This window comes from Helianthus annuus, chromosome 9, assembly GCF_002127325.2.
Source record: "Helianthus annuus cultivar XRQ/B chromosome 9, HanXRQr2.0-SUNRISE, whole genome shotgun sequence".
Taxonomy (NCBI): domain Eukaryota; kingdom Viridiplantae; phylum Streptophyta; class Magnoliopsida; order Asterales; family Asteraceae; genus Helianthus; species Helianthus annuus.
In genome coordinates, this window is record NC_035441.2 from 28,883,896 (window position 1) to 28,905,469 (window position 21,574).

At 37.5% G+C, this 21,574-nt stretch overlaps 2 long non-coding RNA genes across 12 annotated transcripts; one reads left to right on the forward strand and one right to left on the reverse strand.

Moving 5' to 3' along the window:
- Nucleotides 1-974: 974 nt before the first annotated feature.
- Nucleotides 975-5,348, reverse strand: LOC110877322. 10 transcript variants are annotated; one of them, XR_002556947.2, is made up of 10 exons: nt 5,028-5,348; nt 4,583-4,844; nt 3,942-4,489; nt 3,546-3,597; nt 3,326-3,380; nt 3,017-3,162; nt 2,372-2,546; nt 2,206-2,264; nt 1,869-2,092; nt 975-1,450 (listed from the first exon to the last, which is right to left on the reverse strand). It is a non-coding gene; the product is annotated as an uncharacterized LOC110877322 (long non-coding RNA). The 10 variants fall into 10 exon arrangements; XR_002556951.2 differs by lacking the exon at nt 2,372-2,546 and having other exon boundaries at nt 4,583-4,585; nt 4,684-4,844; nt 5,028-5,345; XR_002556949.2 differs by lacking the exon at nt 2,372-2,546 and having other exon boundaries at nt 3,942-4,039; nt 4,144-4,489; nt 5,028-5,344.
- Nucleotides 5,349-15,616: 10,268 nt separating this feature from the next.
- Nucleotides 15,617-17,019, forward strand: LOC110877323. 2 transcript variants are annotated; one of them, XR_002556955.2, is made up of 2 exons: nt 15,617-15,786; nt 16,193-17,019. It is a non-coding gene; the product is annotated as an uncharacterized LOC110877323 (long non-coding RNA). The 2 variants fall into 2 exon arrangements; XR_004866814.1 differs by having other exon boundaries at nt 16,211-17,019.
- Nucleotides 17,020-21,574: the final 4,555 nt, after the last annotated feature.

A 21,574-nucleotide genomic window follows, 5' to 3' on the forward strand; every position in this document is an offset into this window, starting at 1 on the left:
TTCTCGTTGGCGGCTACTTCGCTCGCGGATATATTCGATTGTATCAATCATAGTCCGGGTTCGAGCAAGTGGCGAAAAACGGTGCACCTCGTTATTCTAGCTACGGTTTGGAGGATTTGGATAACGCGTAATAAAAAAACGTTTGATGGATCCTTTGTTCCTGTCAGCAGAAGCGTGGAAATGATCAAGGAAGATTCATACCTTTAGATCTTCCATAGGAGGAAATCAAATGCCCTGGACTGGAAGAAATGGATTGATTTCGACATTTTTGAATTGTTGTAATCTTCTTCGTTTTTTTTTTGTGTTGTTCCTGTTGGTGGTGTATTGTTTTGGATGTTTTCTTTCCCATCTCCTTGTTGGGTTCTATGTATATATATATATACTAGATGTAAGACCCGTGTGCAAAAACGGGTCGTTTCTTAGAAAACTATGCATAACATATATTAACAGAACATATAGATATGTGTATAGATATTGTAATTTTTGATTTTAAGGCTTGTAGTGATTCCCATGTGTAATTTTTAGTCTAAGTCTAGGTACTGTTTTCCACCAAGAAATCAAGATAAGAATTAAAACTCATATAAGTTGCATGTTATGTAATTAAATTAATGAATGATGGTAAGTAACTGAGAGAACATGATGAAAGGAAATAGCATTAGTATGCAACCACTTGACGAAAGTCAAACCACTGTTTTTAAAAAAAGTCTGTTTGACCAAAGTCAAACCACTGTTTGCAAAACTATGATTCTTAGTGGTTCAAAAGTCTATTTGACCAAAGTCAAAACACTGTTTGCAAAAAATGCAACCATTGTTTTCTCCACAAAACACTGTTTAACCCAACAGTGGTTTCAAACATCTGTTTTCATCCATATGTTGACCAAAGTCAACAGATGTATCAACAACAATGGTTTTAAATTGATGATCATTAGTTATGAGCAAATAATAATAAATCATATTGAAAAAATAATACAAAATCATACAAAATCATATTTGCTTTCATAGTTCCTACATGAAAATCATATAATACTAATCACCAAGAATTATTCTTTCACAAAACTGTGTCCGCAGTTGTTAAGTCACAGAATCTAAATTACAGAATTAAGTGTGTTAATCAACAGAATTCAAGTCTGGCCATTCGCAAAATTCGGTTCATTTGCTGTACTCAAAGTATTGTTTAGTGCATTCGTCTGAATCCGCAGACTTGAGTTTAAGTCATTCGTTACAGGATCATTCGCTGAAAACATTCCTCGCTGAAATCGGGATATATTCGCTGCAGTAACAAATGTCAATACGCAGAATCCATTCATTGCAAATTCTTGTTCATTCGCTGAATTTCATCCGCTGAAATAAGATCAATCGTCGAGTTCTCTCCATTCGCAGACTCATACGTTCATTCATCCGAATTCAGATTCGAGCTACATCCGCTGATTAAGTGTCCTTCGTTGCAAAGCTGTTAAATCAGTTCACACACTGGATCGTTAGCAGCAATTCGATTATAATTCAGTTAGCAGCAACCTCTGTTGAAACCTCTGTTTTTAAACCACTGTTTTTATAACCTCTGTTTGGCTAAAAATTCATCCACTGCTGAAAGGTATCCTCTGCTCTCATAACCTCTGTTTATCCTAACCATTGTTGTCTATCGACAGTGGTTAGGAAAAATAGAGGTTATGAGAGCAGAGGATACCTTTCAGCAGTGGATGAATTTTCAGCCAAGCAGAGGTTTTAATAACAGTAGTTTCAACCATTGTTTTCTCCACAAAACACTGTTTTAACTAAACAGTGGTTTCAAACGTTTGTTTTATTTTCTAACATATGTTCACAACAAACACTGTTTTAGGATAAATAGAAGTTATGAGAACAGAGGATACCTTTCAGCAGGGGATAGCAGAGGTTTTAAAAATAATGGTTTAAAAAAAAGAGGTTTCCTAAGGAAACTGCCACATCATGCAACAAATAACCCTGCATCTCAACAAATAACAACAATATCTTATCCATCTGTTCAAGAATATCATGCCTCCGGTTGGATCTTTCTCTGACACCTGACCATTGCTTTGAAGACTTCCTATATGCTGCAAGTATTTTATATATCCATCTGTTCAAGAATAACATATCAAAGTTACATCAAATTTTGCCTGTTACTATTGCTAAACAACAACTATTGCGAACCAATTGATGCAAATAAAAGTTAAAGAAGAGAAAACTGACCTGAACATATCCTTTTTAACAATTCTTGATCAGGTACCAGGTTTTTCACACACTCACATCTGCATATATAAATATACTTTAGCATGTGCTTTGGCATGTATGAGTATACAAACCTAGGGATGAGCTCGGTACCAAATGGTACCAAAAATACCGGTACCGAAAATACCTGGTATGGTACGGTTTCTTACCGATACGGACCAGTATTTGAATGTAAAAACCGGTACCGAAAACCCAAATGTCGGTACCGAATCGATACCGAAAATATTTTGGTCCGAGAAATTCGGTACTAGTTCGGAACCGTATAGAGCTAGTACCATCTTGTTGCTATATAATCCTGCAATCTATAATAAAACAAGAGGTTCCCTGAATTTATAGAAATTCATTATATATTCTAAAGCTTGTGGATTGCTTTATACATATTAAATTGAGTTATTAAAATACATGTACTTCATAAATTAAATAAAAGTTAGTGGGCCTTTATTAAGTTTGTGTCAACGCACAAACAAAGCCAACTTATTTTCAATAAATAGACCTAAATAATGCTTGAAGTCTTTAAAACATGCTTTGGTGTTTCCTAAGAATCGAGTAAATATTTCAGTAGTATAGTGTGGTAACTATACTGAAATAGTCGTACCTTTAGTGAACATAAACCACCCATAAATTGTTGATTAAAAAACATTTCTAAAGTGTTGGGTCAACTATAACATATGTGTACCGGTTTTGGCATGTAATCCAACCCGCTTGACCCACCTATATTACTTCTAAGCCAACCTCTTGCAATCACTTAAATCTAAGTAAATTTAATGTTTACCTCAAAATCACTTGTAAGTTCCCTGTCAAGTGCTTTAAGGAGATCTCCATTGTAACTTTCAACATAAGTTTATCGAATAAGCTTTCGCTGTTCCACATTTAGATGAGACAAAATCTCAATTATCAAACATTCGTTTGTTCCCCATCCTTCAACAGAACCAAAGTTTAAAATTCATTAGAAAACAATGGCATGTGATTCCAAACATATGTAGATAACTAAATAACCAACAATATGTAGATAACTAAACAACCAATCCATGCATTTAATTCTTGAAAGTGTCACATAGAATTTAAAAAAGAAAATACTTACCAGAGTAACATCAACCTCTTTAGACATATGCTTACACCATGTTGGGTAAGCACTGCTGACAAAGAATAAAAAGTTCAAAATTCATTAGAAAACAATGACATATGATTCCAAACATATGTAGATAACTAAATAACCAACAATATGTAGATAACTAAACAACCAATACAGGCGTTTAATTTTTGAAAGTGTCACATAGAATTTAAAAAAAGAAAATACTTACCAGAGTAACATCAATCTGTTTAGACATATGCATACACCATGTTGGGTAAGTACTGTTGACAAAGAATACAAAGTATAATCATATTCAAAACTTCAAATTGTAAAATAAGAACAATGTAATGAAAAGAGAACGATACCGTCAATGCTAAACACTAACAAACAAATAAATTCATATGATTTTCTACAATCTATACCTAAATGGAAAAAAAGATTAAAATGTAAACCATTTTAAAAGTGACCTGAACCAAATTGATACTTTGTCAAAACAACTCATTATGAGCCGAAACTGTTTAGATAAACTAACGGGCCCGAGTCATACGTTTTGCTAGACTTAGCTATTGCTATTATTTAATGAACAAAAATTCATATGTTATCAAACTCGAGCTGGGACGCTTACAAGTAGTTCCCTTGTCGATGATCTCACCAATTCGTCCAAACGTGATACACGGGCACCAACACGTCAAGCAACCTGTAGTTCCCTTCAATAAAACAATCCTATAAAAAAAGTTCTTGATATATTATCCTTCATAAAGTGTAACAGAATGATGAGTAAACTACATCAATAGTAGAAAACACAAAACCAAATGTAGCAGCCTCACAACATTCCATTTCGATTTTGATCCTTATGTTTATTATGCAAGCCTGCGGTTGAAGATGCACTGGACTTTTGTTCCTCATTATCAGAATTCTTGTGTTTTTTTGGTCTTCGGGTGGCTATGTAACGGAAATCATGAACTCCGACATCTCTGCCTTTTCAACCAGTCACGATGAAACCGAACTGCTTCCGATCTCATCAGCAAACACGCAAATGGACCGCACACCACCTAAAACACGCACATACACACACACACACATTTAAGTCCAATGTTATATGTAATCTGGGTCTTTACCTTGACAACTTTGGTGGTGTTGAATGTTGAAGAAACCCACTATTCCACTCCAGACCTTTATAGAAGGACAAAGAAAAACAAAAAAACATCAAGATCAAAAAGCCACAAGTCAACTAATTAATAAATAATCTTACAATTCTTGACTTACACGCTTCCAATCAAGAACAAAGGAAAACAAAATCCCCCCAAAAAACATCAATATCATGGCTTAATTAATTAGAGCAATAGATGGATTAGAAGAACACAAACTTTGGAAAAATATCAAATCTTCAAAAATAAAATGTGCCGCTGCCACTGTTGTTAGGGTTCACAACGAAACCCTAATCGCGCCGCCGGAGTGCCTCTTGTCGTTGTTGTCTTCGGCCTCAGGAATCGCCCGAGCCATTATCCGACGATCCAAAAGAAATGGTCTGCACAGAAGAGAGAAGTGGATGAACATATGAAATCATTGGATCTAGAATTAGGTGAAAACAAATACAAACACAGGATGCTAATTGCTATATGTATAGAGCAAATATTAGGGCACGAACAGGGAAGCAAATATTAGGGCACGAAACAGGAAAGCAAAAGGAATGAGATAAAGTAAGAACTACCGGAGATTAGCAGAAGAAGATTGTAGTGTCTGTTGGAGTTTTCTTATCTTCTTCTTCGTTGAAGCATATGAAATCACAAAAAAATGTAAGAGATTATGAGAGAGAGTGATCGAAACCTGCATTTAGAGAAAGAGAGAGTTGAGAGAGAAATGGATTAGAGAGAGTAATTGATTGAAGAAGATGGTATCTTATATATCTATAGCCATAATTTTGAATTTTGAATCTGGAACCATAATTTTGAATCATCAGTGGTAGTAGTTTGCAAGTGGTTTGAATTTTGAATCATCAATGGTAGAGGTTTGAAAAGGTGGTTTGGATTTTGAATTATCAGTGGCAGAGGTTTGAAAAGGTTTCTTATGGGCAGTGGTTTGATGGACAGACCTTTGAAAAGGTGAAAGTGGGCCAACTTTGAATTTTAAAGTCTTTATATATTAGCCCTTATGATGTAATAATGACATAAGAAAAGTCTTGTTGGACATGTTCTGAAGCTGACACATCTTTATGTCACTTGGATTTCTCCTTTTATAGAAAATATAGATATAGAATTTTCGTCGTTCAAAAAAAAAAAAACTACCACAAGGGTGTGGTCATGATCCAAACCTCTATCCTCTTATTTATTTTAATTTATCTTTGTCTAAAAAAGGAAATTATTACTTGAAAAATGGAAAGGAGGACCATGGTTGTCATGATTTAATCCATGCAAACCATGGTGGATTAGGGAAGGGGTGGTATAGCCTTCCGTTTATATTTCTACGTGACGAATCATGTCTCAACTATGATCCCTGCACCCTTTAGCCTTAGACCATGTGTAGCGGTGGAACAAAATAATGCCCCCACCATGGGGGCATTATTCGATTCGTGTCATCCTAGTTAGCATGGGGCATTATTGCAAAAGTGGTGTAGTGGGCATAATGCCTAATAATGCCCCTTCCAGTCATTTTAAAAAAAAAAAGGAAAGTAGTTGCGGCTAGCCAAAGTCCTCCTCATTGGCTAGTCAAAGTCCTCCTTGACAGACTCATACTCCATTGGCCACATGTAGTTGCTCAGTAAACCATTTCAGCGTTTTATTTAAAACGCTCCCATGCAAATTCTTCAAAAATAACGCCTTATAATGCCTAGTGTAGTGGGGGTGGGGGCGTTTTGGGCGTTTTTTTTTTCATTTTTTTTAAAATCACGCCTCACCACGAATGGTCTTAGTTTCAAGTCTTTCAAACGACACAGATTAAAAAAAATTACCCTTAAAAAAACAAACCATTTAAATTTATAAAACCTTGATTGAAGGTGCCGTCATCTTTGTTCGTATCTTCAACTTTTATTTCTTTTTGCGCATATCTTCAAGTTGCTATTATTAGTAACCTATAAATAAGCAACCACTTTAAGCATAAGGTGGTTGTAACTTTGGCTTTGGGAGAGTTTCAAAAAAAAAAAAATGGAATTTTCCATTTTAACCTTCAAGTTTTAATCCTTGACAATTTAAGCTTAAAGTTTTAATCTTTGTTTCCTTTTTAACCCTAGAGTTTTAATCTTTGACAATTTAAGTTTAAAGTTTAATCTTTGGTAATTTAACCCCTTTAATTAATTTGATTTTTCACTTCTAATTCAAAAATTTCAATCTTTTGCTATTTAACCACTTTGATTTTTTTTACTTATGTGTTGTAATCTTGGCTTTTGGGGGGTTTTCAAAGAAAAAATGGTTATTCATATGGTTGTTCCGTTGTTGTAACCTTGGCTTTGGGGATTTTTCAATTTTTTTTCGCTTTATAGCTCATTCGAAATTTTGTGACTTAACACATCGCAACGTGCGTCTTTGGTTTAACGTTTTTACATTTCGTTCTAACGCGAGTTAACACGACGCAACGTGTGATGCGTGTCAGTGTGTATATATTTTTGATGTATATTTTTAAGCCCTTTTTACACTTTTAGCCAAGTTTTAAATTTATAAAACACGATATTTACTAACACTAAACACACATATGGGCAAGTGCACCCATCGTGGACGTAGTATAGTGTTGGTAAGATACCGAGGTCGTCCAAGGACACAAGAGCTTTTAATACCGGTTTATCCTCAACGTCTAATCAAATCAAAAAGTTAGAAAAATGTTTTAAACTAAGAAAAATAAAAACTAACTAAATGCTGAAAAATAAAATAAAATAAAAACAGATAGACAAGATGAATCACTTGGATCCGACAAGTGTATTAGTATAACCTTTGATTATTTTCGCACTTTTGCACTTGTTTAAGAGATTATCTTAGTTATTGTAGTAGGCCCCTTTTTCGGAGGTGACGTTACCCTCAACCCAGTAGTTTGAGTCAGCAAGGATACAATCCTAAAGGGTTGGATTATTGAAAGATAATGAATTAAGTTATTAATGCAAATTATGGTAGGCCCCGCTTTTGGCGGTGACGTTACCCTCGGCTAAGTAGTCTGAGTCAGCAGGGATACAGTCCTAAATAGCCGGGTTATAGTATTAATAGTAGTTAGCTTATGAGGGGGTCAAAGAGTTTGAATCCCCGCCATCCAATACCTATGGGCATTGAAGGAGATCCTACTAAATTTGACCCAGGTCCCAAGCAGGACCTCTAAACGCTGAACAAGGGCAAGACCTTTACCAAACCGTTCCCTTAACCCCCGACCAGGTAGCCAACATACCTCCATATAGACCGTGGAGATATGAATGGTGAAAATCTTTTATTTTATATAGACAGTAAAATAATGCCAAGACACCACGGACAAACGATAAGGAAAGATCACCTTCAACATAAGTAACTAGTTATTAAAGTCATTAATACAAAACCAAATAAAAAGTGCAAAAGATTAAAAATAAAAAGTATTATACTAAACACTTGTCTTCACCAAGTGATGTAAGAGACTTAGGCAAACATGGCCTTGATTGTCAAGAACTCTTACGATCAATCTTGGATCCCGAGACGACTCACACACTCTATGATGGACAATGGATGATGGTGGTGGATGATGGTGTTATGGTGGTGGTGGGTGGTGGATGAAGTGTGAGAGAGGTGGTGTGCCAAGGGATGAGAGAGAATGAAGCCAAGCTCCTCTATTTATAGGCTGAACAGAACGCTGGACACGGCCCCGTGTTCGCTGAACACGGCCCCGTGCCCGTCTGACATTCTCTCTCTTCATTAATTGTAATTGCGAATTACAATTAATGCGCCTGCTGTACTTTCAACACGCCCCCGTGTCCGCTGGGCACGGCCCCGTGGTGAGCAATGGAAGCTTCTACTGGTTTGTCTTTTCTGCTGCTTCCTGGGCACGCCCCCGTGTTCACTGGACACGGGGCGTGTTCAGGCTCTGTTTCTCTTCTCTTTGTCTTGGGAGGTGCCGTTGAGGGTCCGGGCAGTTCACTTTTGTTCCTTTTCTTGTATTTATGGTAGATTTAGTAGTCTTTTTGCTTCTTTTGTGATTTTGAGCTCATTTCATCCTGAAAATACAAAAGGAAGACAAAAACACTCTTTTTCCAACATTAGTACTTAAAAAGGGTTAGTTTTATGCCTTAATTGATGTGTTTTATATGTTGCATTTTACACACATCAAATACCCCCACACTTGAACTTTTGCTTGTCCTCAAGCAAAACTCTTTTAATGTGGCTTACACTCCCAAATGGAATAGGTAGAAGAGAAGTTTTTTTTTTAACTTGTCCTAGAGTGTCGGGAATCCAAGGTTTGTATAGGTTCTATTTTTATTTTATTTACAATCTTATTCGTCATGGTTTATTTTGAACTTTTCATAAGATAAACTACTTAATTTGGCATAGCATGCCTTATTAAAATTCCATTTATATACAAGTTCACATACCTCACGGGAGATCACTCAATCACTCGGCCGAAGGTGTATATTTAAGTGAATCGCTCGAGAGCGGCACGGATTTACATTTTCCATATGCTTGCCAAGCGATCAATCCTCCTCCTTTTTAACTTTTACCTTTGTAAATATCAAGAGGTCTTTTTGGGGTGAAGGCTTGGGTTTAAAGGTGGGTGGTTGGTTAGTGGTTAGTAAAAAGGGCGAAAAATCGTAACAAGTGTCGGTTTTCGTAAAATACCTTATTTTTGGTGATATTTATTTTTGAAGTATTTCTCCAAACAAGCTTTTTGTAGCTTATGCTTGTTTTTGACTTCAACAATTTTTTTTTTTTTTTTTTTTTTTTTTTTGATCACGTAAAGGTATGTTTATGAAAAACCGAGTTTGTCACTAAAATAAAGGTGAAAAGATGAAAAAGGTTTTTGGTGGGTAGAAAATTGTTTTGGGGTTAATGAAATGAAAGGTTTAGGCTCAAAGGGGTTTTCTAGGGGGATTTTGGGTAGGTAAAAAAAAAATGAAAAATAATGGTTTTGAAAGAAAAAATAGTTAGTCCTAATGCCTCCGTCATTTACTTACTTGGGTTTAAGTTGGTAAGGACCGGGAATGTATCGTCGTGGCAAGTTCTAGATTTGTAAAGACCGAGCGGCTATTCACACAAGAAACGAAAAAATGAGCATTTAATCTAAATATGTGTATTTTTATGCTCAATAAAGGCTCAAAACTCACTTTTTGTGGGAATGGGTTTTTAATGTGACCAAGCATATATAATCGAATTTTAGCTAGACTTGTTATACCGTTTCATAATTTTCTTATGTTAGTTCTTTTTATCACGACGCTATCGGTTGTAAATTTGTAAAAATATAACCCTTTTATAACTTGTTATTCCCAACTTAAACTAAGACAAGTAAATAAAAAAAATGAAAAGGTTTTTGAAAAAAAATTTTTGGGGTGTTTAGCGGTTCCAATAGAGTTTTGTGTAAGGCTTGTTTTAGGATTTTGCAAAAATTTCAAGGTTTTAGCATCCCCCCCACACTTAAATTACACATTGTCCTCAATGTGTCCAAAAATAGAGTTTTTGGTTGATAAAAGTGTGTTTAAAAACAAAGATTTGTGTTACTGGCACTCTGGACACGGCCCCGTGTTGACCGGGCACGGCCCCGTGGTGAAGTGCCAGTAACGAAAATTATAGAATTGAAACAGAAGCCTGGACACGGGGGCGTGTTCGCTGAACACGGCCCGTGTCCAGTTACCTGAACTGGGTGATTTCCTGCAGGGGGCTCAGCACGGGGCCGTGTTGGTTGGGCACGGCCCGTGTGGAGCCTTCTGTTATGGAGATTTTTGTCGGTTTGTTCTGTTCTTCTGCATGGTTCCATTTTTCTCGTTCCCTTTTTCATCCATTACCACCATGAGTCCATAAATCATAAAAAACCATCATAACATTGCTAATAGAGAGATTACATAAATATAGTTAATTAACTAAGGGATACATAAGGTTATCATAAAGGTTCTACTTATTTAGGAAAATTTCGGGAATAGCCTCCCGATGTAGGAACATTCTTCAGCTCATGGCTCCTAGGTTCTCACTCAAAGCCATTCTTCTATCTCCCTTGGGAGGTAGAAGGTAGCTTCATTCTCGTCGGTATCTTGAGGAGGAGCGCTTACCGGGACTCCTTGCACTACCCTTGGTTGCGATACTTGGTGCAAGGCGTGCCATTCTGCTGGAATGATAACCTCGGGTACCACATTCCACGCCCTGTGTGTAATCACCGGAACCAAAGGCGGGGAAGCAAGAAGGTTTATCCTTTGGTGCAGAAGGTTTACTTCTTGCAGGCAGCCCTCCAAACTTATCGTCAGATGATTAACGCGATCCACCAAAGCTTCTTCTACACTTGTCAATTCGTCCACGGCTTCCCTTAAAGCGTAAACGTAGTTTACTAGGGAATCCTCTGCGGTGGACGATCTCCTTCCATTTCGGTTATTCCTTGAAGATGCTCCGCTGTTCCGGCTGGCCATTTTCTGCGAAATAAGCCGAGGAACTAAATTTTTACAAAACAGTACCTCGAACACGGCCCCGTGCTCAGTGAGCACGGCCCCGTGTTCACTGTCTGCAGGAATTTTTGTCTAATGGTTCTAGGTTTTTAAATTATTTCTATATACTTTCATCGTGTTATGAGCTTAGATAATTTAAAAACATAGTTATGGAACTAACTTTAGACAAGAATCCATAGCGAAAATTCCTACAAACCTTGCATAGAAGGTTGGAATCATGGTTTCCAAGCTTCCATGGAGGTAGGGTTTGAAAAATTTTTGGAAGAAGAGGAAATGAACAAAAGTGGAAAAGATAAGATGGTCCTTAGGAACCTTCTTTTGGTACTTACCTAGGATGGTATATGTGAAGATTCCAGGGATCTCTGCTTGGTGAAGTGGTCAAAAATGAGCAGGATTCAGGCTGCATTTAAAGAAAACGACAGCACACTGAACACGGCCCCGTGTCCGCTGGACACGGCCCCGTGTGCAGAGAAAATCCTGACACATTTTGTCCGTATTCTGACAGAATCAGCAGAAAATCTTCTGAGCGAACACGGGGTCGTGGTGACCGAACACGGCCCCGTGTCGGAAGGCTGTCTCGTGGAGTTTTGTCTTTTCTAAGGCGCTTACTTATATCGGGTGGCTCCTGACTTGTTGGAACAACCCCAAAGTGCCTAAGATACCTTAATTGTCCTATACTAAGGCGAGAACGCAAGAGGTTGTCGGTGAGGGTGATTCCTATTTTTATTCTAGGTGGACAAGTCCAACCCTTTCCCGGGCTCTCGTTAAAGAAGGTGTATGCCGAATCGCTCAGGTCTATGTATGCACCGAACGAGGTCGATGGGGAGTCCTTCACGGCACAATCGGCACAGGGACGACTATCGTCCATGTCTTGTCTAGGAAGAAAGGTATTTTCGGGAGCAACGAGGTTGTCAGAATGCGGTTCCAACATTTCCTCATGGTCATTGTCTTGGGATGGATCTAAGAAATCCTTCCTAAGTTCTTTTGACCAATTTAGAAGTAGTTCTTCTAGTTGAAATAGCTCGTCAAGGAGCATATCTCCTAGAATATCCGGTTGGGCGCATTCGAGGGAGAAATAGTGTTTATTTTTACTTTCGCCCCTCTTAAGGCTACAAGGAATTGGTGGGTCTATATAGTGTGGCCTATAAGTGAGGAAGAAACATTTTAATTCCTCGTGTTCGCCTCCACATATTTGACACCACAAACCATAAGAGTGCCGAAAGTAAAAAGAATCACTATTACTCATGTTTGTATCAGAAGTTACCAACCGCCGGGATCAAACGGTTCTGTTTTCAGCAACTGAATCTTGGGCACGGGGGCGTGTTGAGTGGACACGGCCCCGTGTTCAGCCTACTGTCTGATTTAAAACAGGATTGCCAGTTCCAATGATTGGGCACGGGGGCGTGTTCAGCGGGCACGGCCCCGTGCTGAGCTCTGCAGAAGCTGAAAAATCTAAAAAAAATCCTAAAAATTAAAGAAAAATAAAAAGATGATTAGGCCGTTGATTCCTAACTTTCTTAAAATCCTTGTGTCCCCGGCAGCGGCGCCAAAAACTTGATGCGTGTCAGTGTGTATATATTTTTGATGTATATTTTTAAGCCCTTTTTACACTTTTAGCCAAGTTTTAAATTTATAAAACACGATATTTACTAACACTAAACACACATATGGGCAAGTGCACCCATCGTGGACGTAGTATAGTGTTGGTAAGATACCGAGGTCGTCCAAGGACACAAGAGCTTTTAATACCGGTTTATCCTCAACGTCTAATCAAATCAAAAAGTTAGAAAAATGTTTTAAACTAAGAAAAATAAAAACTAACTAAATGCTGAAAAATAAAATAAAATAAAAACAGATAGACAAGATGAATCACTTGGATCCGACAAGTGTATTAGTATAACCTTTGATTATTTTCGCACTTTTGCACTTGTTTAAGAGATTATCTTAGTTATTGTAGTAGGCCCCTTTTTCGGAGGTGACGTTACCCTCAACCCAGTAGTTTGAGTCAGCAAGGATACAATCCTAAAGGGTTGGATTATTGAAAGATAATGAATTAAGTTATTAATGCAAATTATGGTAGGCCCCGCTTTTGGCGGTGACGTTACCCTCGGCTAAGTAGTCTGAGTCAGCAGGGATACAGTCCTAAATAGCCGGGTTATAGTATTAATAGTAGTTAGCTTATGAGGGGGTCAAAGAGTTTGGATCCCCGCCATCCAATACCTATGGGCATTGAAGGAGATCCTACTAAATTTGACCCAGGTCCCAAGCAGGACCTCTAAACGCTGAACAAGGGCAAGACCTTTACCAAACCGTTCCCTTAACCCCCGACCAGGTAGCCAACATACCTCCATATAGACCGTGGAGATATGAATGGTGAAAATCTTTTATTTTATATAGACAGTAAAATAATGCCAAGACACCACGGACAAACGATAAGGAAAGATCACCTTCAACATAAGTAACTAGTTATTAAAGTCATTAATACAAAACCAAATAAAAAGTGCAAAAGATTAAAAATAAAAAGTATTATACTAAACACTTGTCTTCACCAAGTGATGTAAGAGACTTAGGCAAACATGGCCTTGATTGTCAAGAACTCTTACGATCAATCTTGGATCCCGAGACGACTCACACACTCTATGATGGACAATGGATGATGGTGGTGGATGATGGTGTTATGGTGGTGGTGGGTGGTGGATGAAGTGTGAGAGAGGTGGTGTGCCAAGGGATGAGAGAGAATGAAGCCAAGCTCCTCTATTTATAGGCTGAACAGAACGCTGGACACGGCCCCGTGTTCGCTGAACACGGCCCCGTGCCCGTCTGACATTCTCTCTCTTCATTAATTGTAATTGCGAATTACAATTAATGCGCCTGCTGTACTTTCAACACGCCCCCGTGTCCGCTGGGCACGGCCCCGTGGTGAGCAATGGAAGCTTCTACTGGTTTGTCTTTTCTGCTGCTTCCTGGGCACGCCCCCGTGTTCACTGGACACGGGGCGTGTTCAGGCTCTGTTTCTCTTCTCTTTGTCTTGGGAGGTGCCGTTGAGGGTCCGGGCAGTTCACTTTTGTTCCTTTTCTTGTATTTATGGTAGATTTAGTAGTCTTTTTGCTTCTTTTGTGATTTTGAGCTCATTTCATCCTGAAAATACAAAAGGAAGACAAAAACACTCTTTTTCCAACATTAGTACTTAAAAAGGGTTAGTTTTATGCCTTAATTGATGTGTTTTATATGTTGCATTTTACACACATCAACGTGCGTGTGTGGGTGAACGTTTTTACATCGTCTATTTTTTCCTGTTTGACATGTTTAACATAACGTGCGCATCCTAAATCGACTTAGTTATAACTAAAGAATTCTCGCCGCATTGCGGCGGGTCGTAATTCTAGTTCCATATATTAATAAGCAACTTATATGTGCATTATAACTTGTACTTTGTGCTTAGGGAGTGTTTCCAAAAAAAAATTGAATTTTCACTTTTAACCTAAACATTTCATAATTTACATTTTAACCCCTTTTCATTATTTTTACTTTTAACCCAAAGTTTTCCATATTTTATAATTTAACACTAACACTTTATTGTTTACAACTTTCGTACCCCCTACTTTTTATCTTTCGCAAGTTTTTCGTTTTTCGTTTTACGTTTCGTTCCAAATTTTGCGAGTTAACATGTCGTAGCGTGCATGTGAGGTTCAACGTTTTTGCTCTATTTTTTCATATTTGATAGACCCGTCGCAACACGTCCATTTCTCTCCTTTTGAAAAGTTCACCGCAACGGGCGGGTCGTAGATCGACTAAGTTATTATTTTCTACGTTTTATGTTTCTGTTTATTTCTCCGTATTAAGACACTGTAACGGGTGTGTGTGGTTCAACGATTTTAGTCAGCTTTTCGTTCAGTGTAATTTTTACCATTTTATCTATTTTATTTTTACGATGTTGAGAGTCGATGTGATTGTGGCATTGGTGCTACTTGGTACGGTTTTACGAACGTTTTTAAACTATTAAATTTTTTACTATTTTTTTGTTTCGGTTTACTCCTATACTTCCTATACTTAAAAACTATTTTTTACGCGCATATTTTATGTACGGGTACATGTAAATATGTTTTTTTCTACAATCCGACGTAAACTTTTTTTTATAGACGAGTCAGTTCAAATATAATATGTTTTCGTTTATAGAAACCATTTTACGTGCATAGTTCTATGTACGTTTTCGTATAAATTCAAGTTGTTCTACGTTTCGACGTAAACTTTTTTGGAAAATGATTCAGGTCAAATATAATATGTTTTCGTATTTATTTTATGTACGTTTCGTAAAGTTTGTTTCGAACCGAGTAGAGTCAAATTATGGTTTCTTTTTCTCCCCTTATTTTCGAAAGGCCTAATGAATCCCTTTCGGTTACATGTGCATATTTTTCTTCATACCCGTTACGTTTTCTTTGTATAAGTTGGGTCACATATAATATGTTGTGATTGTTCGATATGAATTCCATTTACTTTATGTTTGATCCAATCACAATTCTTATACAAGTTACACTGAGTTAAACAGGATACGTCGAAATGTGTGTTTTCATATGGTTAATGCATCATATAACGTTTGGACTAATACATTCAATGTTTACGATGTACCCGCGCCGCAACGCGGGCGGGTCTTAACCCTAGTTCTTATTAAAGTATTATTTCTATACTAAATAAATATTATTAAAACCATTCAACATTATTCCTTTACAGCAAAGAAAAACACTATCCCCTCAATATATATGCTCCTTTACATCAAACCCTAGCCGCCTACAACATATCTACAAAACTACCCACTAACCCATTGTTCTCCGACCACCGTGCCGTTCTTCTCCCACGATGTCGTTTTGTCCGCCGGCACCGTCACAGCTAGGTATTTCTAACTTTTTGTCATCCCTCCAGTTATTATTAACTTAGTATAGTTCAAAATAGTGATGAATACATAGTTAACAAGTTTTAAGTGCATCAAATTAACCATATCTATTAGTTTAATTGGTCTTAAAAAAATTTATCCTGAGTGGCGAAGCTTGAGATTTCCGACCGAGGGGCGAAGTCACCGGATCTAAAAATTTCTATAAATTTGGGGGTTGAAAACGTATATACCCAAAAATTTCTATATGAAAACTACACGCTCTCCACTACTAAGCTAAAAGTTTGGGGGCGCCCATTAAAAGCTTCGCCCATCTTGTTAAAATGTTTTAAATCTAATCAAGCATAGTGTTACGTGAGATAAATGAAAGTGTTATCACTAACATTATATTTTATTTTAAATATTTTAGATCTGAATTTATAAACAGGATTATGTGTTATGCATCTGGTAATGATACAGGTGGCAATCGGTCATCAATGATTACAGGGCAACCACATCACTCATGTGTATGTGAAGAGATTAGTTTTGCATTTAAAGGCTTTGATGATGAAAATGGATTTATAGCTACACGATCGGTTATGGTGTACAAAGTTGTAAGCCTTTTGGTTCGTGTCTTGTCGGTGGACTAGACTATTTTCATAATGGCGTTGGCTACCTGAGACAAATCGAGTCTGGATTTGGGAAGGTGTACAAACGCCGAGTTATGTGTATAACTTAGAGCATCAAAGTTCTGGGCCGAAATTGAGATGCTTTCTAATATAAAGAAAGCACTCTGTCAAGAATTTCGTAGGTGCTTGACGTGGATTGGATTACCTTCACACATGGATTAGATTACCTCCACACGTGTGTTGACGCCTAACATAAAGGTCAGACATTATGAAATAAAGAGTTGGAGTCACCCGTGCATATCCACGTAACGAAGAAAGATGTAAAAAATCAATTAAACTATAGGTGTTGCACGTGCATTGAACAACCTTCATACTTGTGTTACACCTGATTCAAATCATACATCGTGATGTAAAGAGCTCGAATAATTGGCAAGACAAATTATTAGTGAATAACGCCTAATTTTAGTTTCTTTTGCTTGTCAAAGGTAAAAGTGTTATAATTTAACTTATTTGTATGTTTTTCTTATAATCTAACTTATTACCTTTGATATAAGCATAAATTTAAGTTAAACCATTTTCATGTTGTAATGCGTTTTTACAATGTTAAGCTTAGTATACAATTATCTTATCTTGTTTTGTTATGAATAAACATGGTATATTGGTTGTTGTTTGCATAGTGTCTTATAGACATTGTTTACTAATCAAGATAAAATTATGGTTTATGGGCATTGTATAATATGGTGGTTGAGTGTTAGACTGATAGGAGTGTAGGAGTTGTAACTAAGGGTGGCTACTGCTAATGTTTCCATTGAGGCACTCGTGTGAGTTTCAACTAAGTTGTTAGTTACTAGTGCTTGGGTTCTACGAGTAGTTGCTACTACTCGATGGTGTGTGTTCCAACTGCTCATTTTTGCAACTCAGTTCTTGGTGATCGTTGGTCACTATCAATGGCTCACAACTACTATTGAACAATTTAAATAAAAAGATAGATATCATATAACATATAAATTGCATTCAAAATGTCAATTGCAATTTATTTTTGTTTAATTCTATAAATGACTTAGATGTTTCTTCTTTGGTTTAAAAAGAATTTAAAGCACCTTAAATGTTTCACTAGTGTTTCAAATCTCTAACCTTTTTTAACGTTTTGTTAGTGTTTCACAATAGGTCTTCTAAAACACCAATGGAACACAATAGATTTTCTTTTTTTTTTTTTTTTTTTTTTAATATTAAATTTTTTTTATTCTTATTGTACGTGGGACTTGAACCCAAGACCTCCCTCTCTCAAGATGTTTAAAGGTTTTGCCTTTGTCAGTGCTTATAAAACTTCTTATTGACTTTTTGAAAAAGTCAGTATGGAGTGACTTTTTGGAAAAGTCACTTTTCCCCTCGCATACACCCTCATTGCCAAATATCATTTTAAAGTTTATGACTTTTCAAAAAACCATTAAGTCAATAAGTTGTTTAAAAAAGCTTAGCCAAACATACCCTAAAACAGCAATGCTCCAAAACGGGGCATTCCAAACTGCCACTAAAAGTATTCAACTTTCCAGCTTCGTTTTAAACATATTAAATCCTTTTTTCATGTGTTTAATCATAGCAGTTCTATCTTAAGTGTTTAATTATATTAAGAATATAACTTACACATATATAAACTTCTTTCCAAACAACAAACCAAACTTCTTAGACTTGTGTCTCTTGTATATTTGGACATGTTCTGGCCGGAATAATTGACTTCATAAATTTCAAGAAGAGTAAATTACGTTTTTGGACCGTGTGGTTATATCACTTTACTATATTAGCCCAAAATAAGATTTTTTAACATATGTGCCCCCATATCTCTAAAACTAACTATTTTGGCCCATGAGTCTAACTCAACCCAAACTCTAGTTAATTATCAGACACGTGACATGCACATGATGGGTATAATGGTAATTTATCATTTCTCATTCCTAATTTCTTTAACCCACATATGCAAATAATTTTGGTCAAAACCCCTTCTCTCTCATCTTCTTCCCCAAAACCCTTTTCAATCCCACCCTGTAACAATCCAATTTCTTGATAACCACCATCCAACCCTAAAACCCTTTAGGTGGGTTTGGATATGCCCAATCTTATCTGTGTCAACTCCACTTCTTCAAAACATACCCTCAAACCAAACAATATCTAAAATATATAAGGTTTTCACAGTGAACCTATCTGCTCCATTCATCTGTGAGTTCTTCAAGGATGTTCAAGAGAAAGCCCTATCGTGTTCAAGACTGCCACCCATCATCATCAATTTTTATGAAAAAAAAATAAAGGAAACTGAGGAAGGGGGATGGGTATTTACCGTGAATCTCGTCAGAGGAGCCTCAACCCACCGCCGTCGCCTCCACTGCCACCGCCGTGAGCGGCAACGCCTAATCATCTCGTCGCCCTCTCTCTCTTTGGTAGCCGTCGTCGGCTTGCCGTCAGTGGTCTCGCCGGTCGGCTACTGGCCTTCATTGAGAAGGAATAGGGTGAGCAGGAGAGTGTTTCATGTGTAGGTGTGTTTGAGATGTGAAGAACTGAGGAGTTGATAAAGTTTTATTTGTGTTTTTGGTTTAGGGTTTTCTAAGGTAGAAGAAGATAGAACAGATTTAAAGGGGAGGAGAAATTACCATAATACCCATCATGTGTCAATCATGTGACTAATAATTAACCAGAGTTTGAGGTTTGGTTAGACTCAGGGGCCAAAATAGTTAGTTATAGAGACCATGAGGGCAAATATGTTAAAAATCTTATTTTGGGCTAATATAGTAAAAGTGATATAACCATAGGGGCCAAAAATGTAATTTACTTTTTCAAGAAAATATATCAAGTCTACACATTTTCTTTCTTGGTTATGTTCGAAGTCTCAGTGTCGTTCATGTCCCCCTATATTCAACAATGTTCTTTGATATCAAATAAGACAATGGATACTATTCTTTAAATTCCTTTTTAATTAAATTCAAAGTAATCAAATTCACAACTTTGGACTCATTATAGATTAGTTTTTTTAACGTCTAATTTCTTTTAATCCTTGTTGTCTGTGAGACTTAAACCCATGACCTCTCCATGTTCGGGCCACCGCCTTCTAAACAACTTGAAAACTACATTGTATGAAGAAATTGAAAAGAACATAGAGATCAAACTACATTGTATGAAGAAATTGAAAAGAACATAGAGATCTCTGTAAAGGAGATAAAGATCGGAAAAAAACCATACGAAACTCACCAAGTTCGGATGGATTGGTCACCAAGTTCGGATGGATTGGTGTGGTTCCTTTATGCCTAGGACACCAGAATATCATCGAACCACGAACAAAGAAATGCGTGAGATAAAATTGTTAACAAATTCAGAGAGAAAGTTGGAGAAGAAAAAGGAGATGATAACCGCTTAGGGTTCTCCACGAGTATTTATACCCATCGCATTTAATGCGATGGGTAAATGTGCCTTACAAGTGGTGGTGCAAGCCCAATCAGCCTGGGACACGTCAGGAGAAAGAAACTCCAGTGGCGACAATCATGGGCGAGTGTCATTCACGTGTCTGCGGTAGACGAAAAGCATACTGATGTGACAGTCGTCATCACCTGTTGTTAGTCAGCCATTTCAAACGGCAACATACATTCGTCACCTTTTGTCAGTTGTCACATTAGTCTTCACCAACCACGACCGTAAGTGGCATATTTGAAAATCTACAACCTTATCCTTTCCTACACGCATGCGCCAAAATGGCTCAGTCCAACACATATACTCCAATCCGATACGCATGCACCAAATGAGCTCATTTCAGCACGCATGGGCCATTCTGGTCCGCATGCACCAAAATGGCTTAGTCAAGCATGCATGCCTTATTCCGCTATGCATGCACTAAAATAGCTCAGTCCATCACGCATGCTCCATTCCGGTACGCATGTGCCAAAATGAATCAGTCTAGCACGGATGCGCCAAAATGGCTCAGTCAAACATGCATGCTACATTCCGGTACACATGCGCCAAAATGACTCATTCTAGCACGCATGCTACATCCCAGCACCAAACAAATCTGTTAAACACTCCTGTGTCGAGACATACACCCTTAAGCAAAGGATTAAACACTGATCTAGTCCATATTTTCATCCCCTTGACATTCTCTCACGGAAGCAACACTAGACTGGTGGACTTGAAGGGGTTTAGTCCAAAATCGCGCGCATAGCCATACGCCTACAGGACCATACTCACAATTAATCAACAAACACTCTGCTTACTCCTGGCCCTTTACGCATACCCAATGCAAATACGCAGACACAACACCTCGTAAGGAGAACAACAGGTACATGATGCAACAACTTGTACCCAATCATAATTCAGAAACGATGAATGAATCGTGTAGGAGACAAAGGACAGTGACAGGGAACCAATCAGCTCTCGCCAGTCACTACTCCTTGATCTCCACCCATGGCTGATGACAGACGCGACAACAAGTACATTTGGTCGATGACGTGTAGCCAATCACGTTGCGCCATACCGCCTCCACCTTTGCAGACACTACCTGTCGTGTCAGAGGGAACCAAATGGATATTCCCTGAAATGGCGTCCGGCCTTACGCCTATTAACCCGCACTATTCTCCAAACCACTCAGCTATAAATACCCCTCTCCTCTAAAGGTTTCAGAACCCGATTTCTCTCACTATTAATAAACACTTGCTTTATTTCCATTAAAGCGATACTTATTCTCACGCCGACGCGTGGTTACGAGAAGAATCCCCACTTCTCCTTCTCGTAATGAGCTCACAATATTTTATATAGCAAATCACTACAAGCTTTGTCGATCAAGAAGAGATTAGAAGATTAACCCCCCGTGTTGAGACCACCTCTTTGGTTCTATCTTCCGCGGATTAGAACCGATATTTCTTCAAGTAATGTTCTATGCCATGAAAAGGATGGAGTTTTATGTGCTAATGTGAATCAATAATCATTATGAATGGGTTGTCACGGAATGTTGATATTTCTTGATGTTTTTGAGGGCATTTTGGTATATGTCTTATGTTTTGATAAAACAAACTGATTTTTAAATGGTTCTTTTAGAGTAATATTATACCATAGTCTTACTGGCACAAACAGACTTTTTAGCACATATTTCAGGGTGAGCTGTGTTGGAAATTTTGTGAAAATAACAATTTTCACAAATATAGAAATGG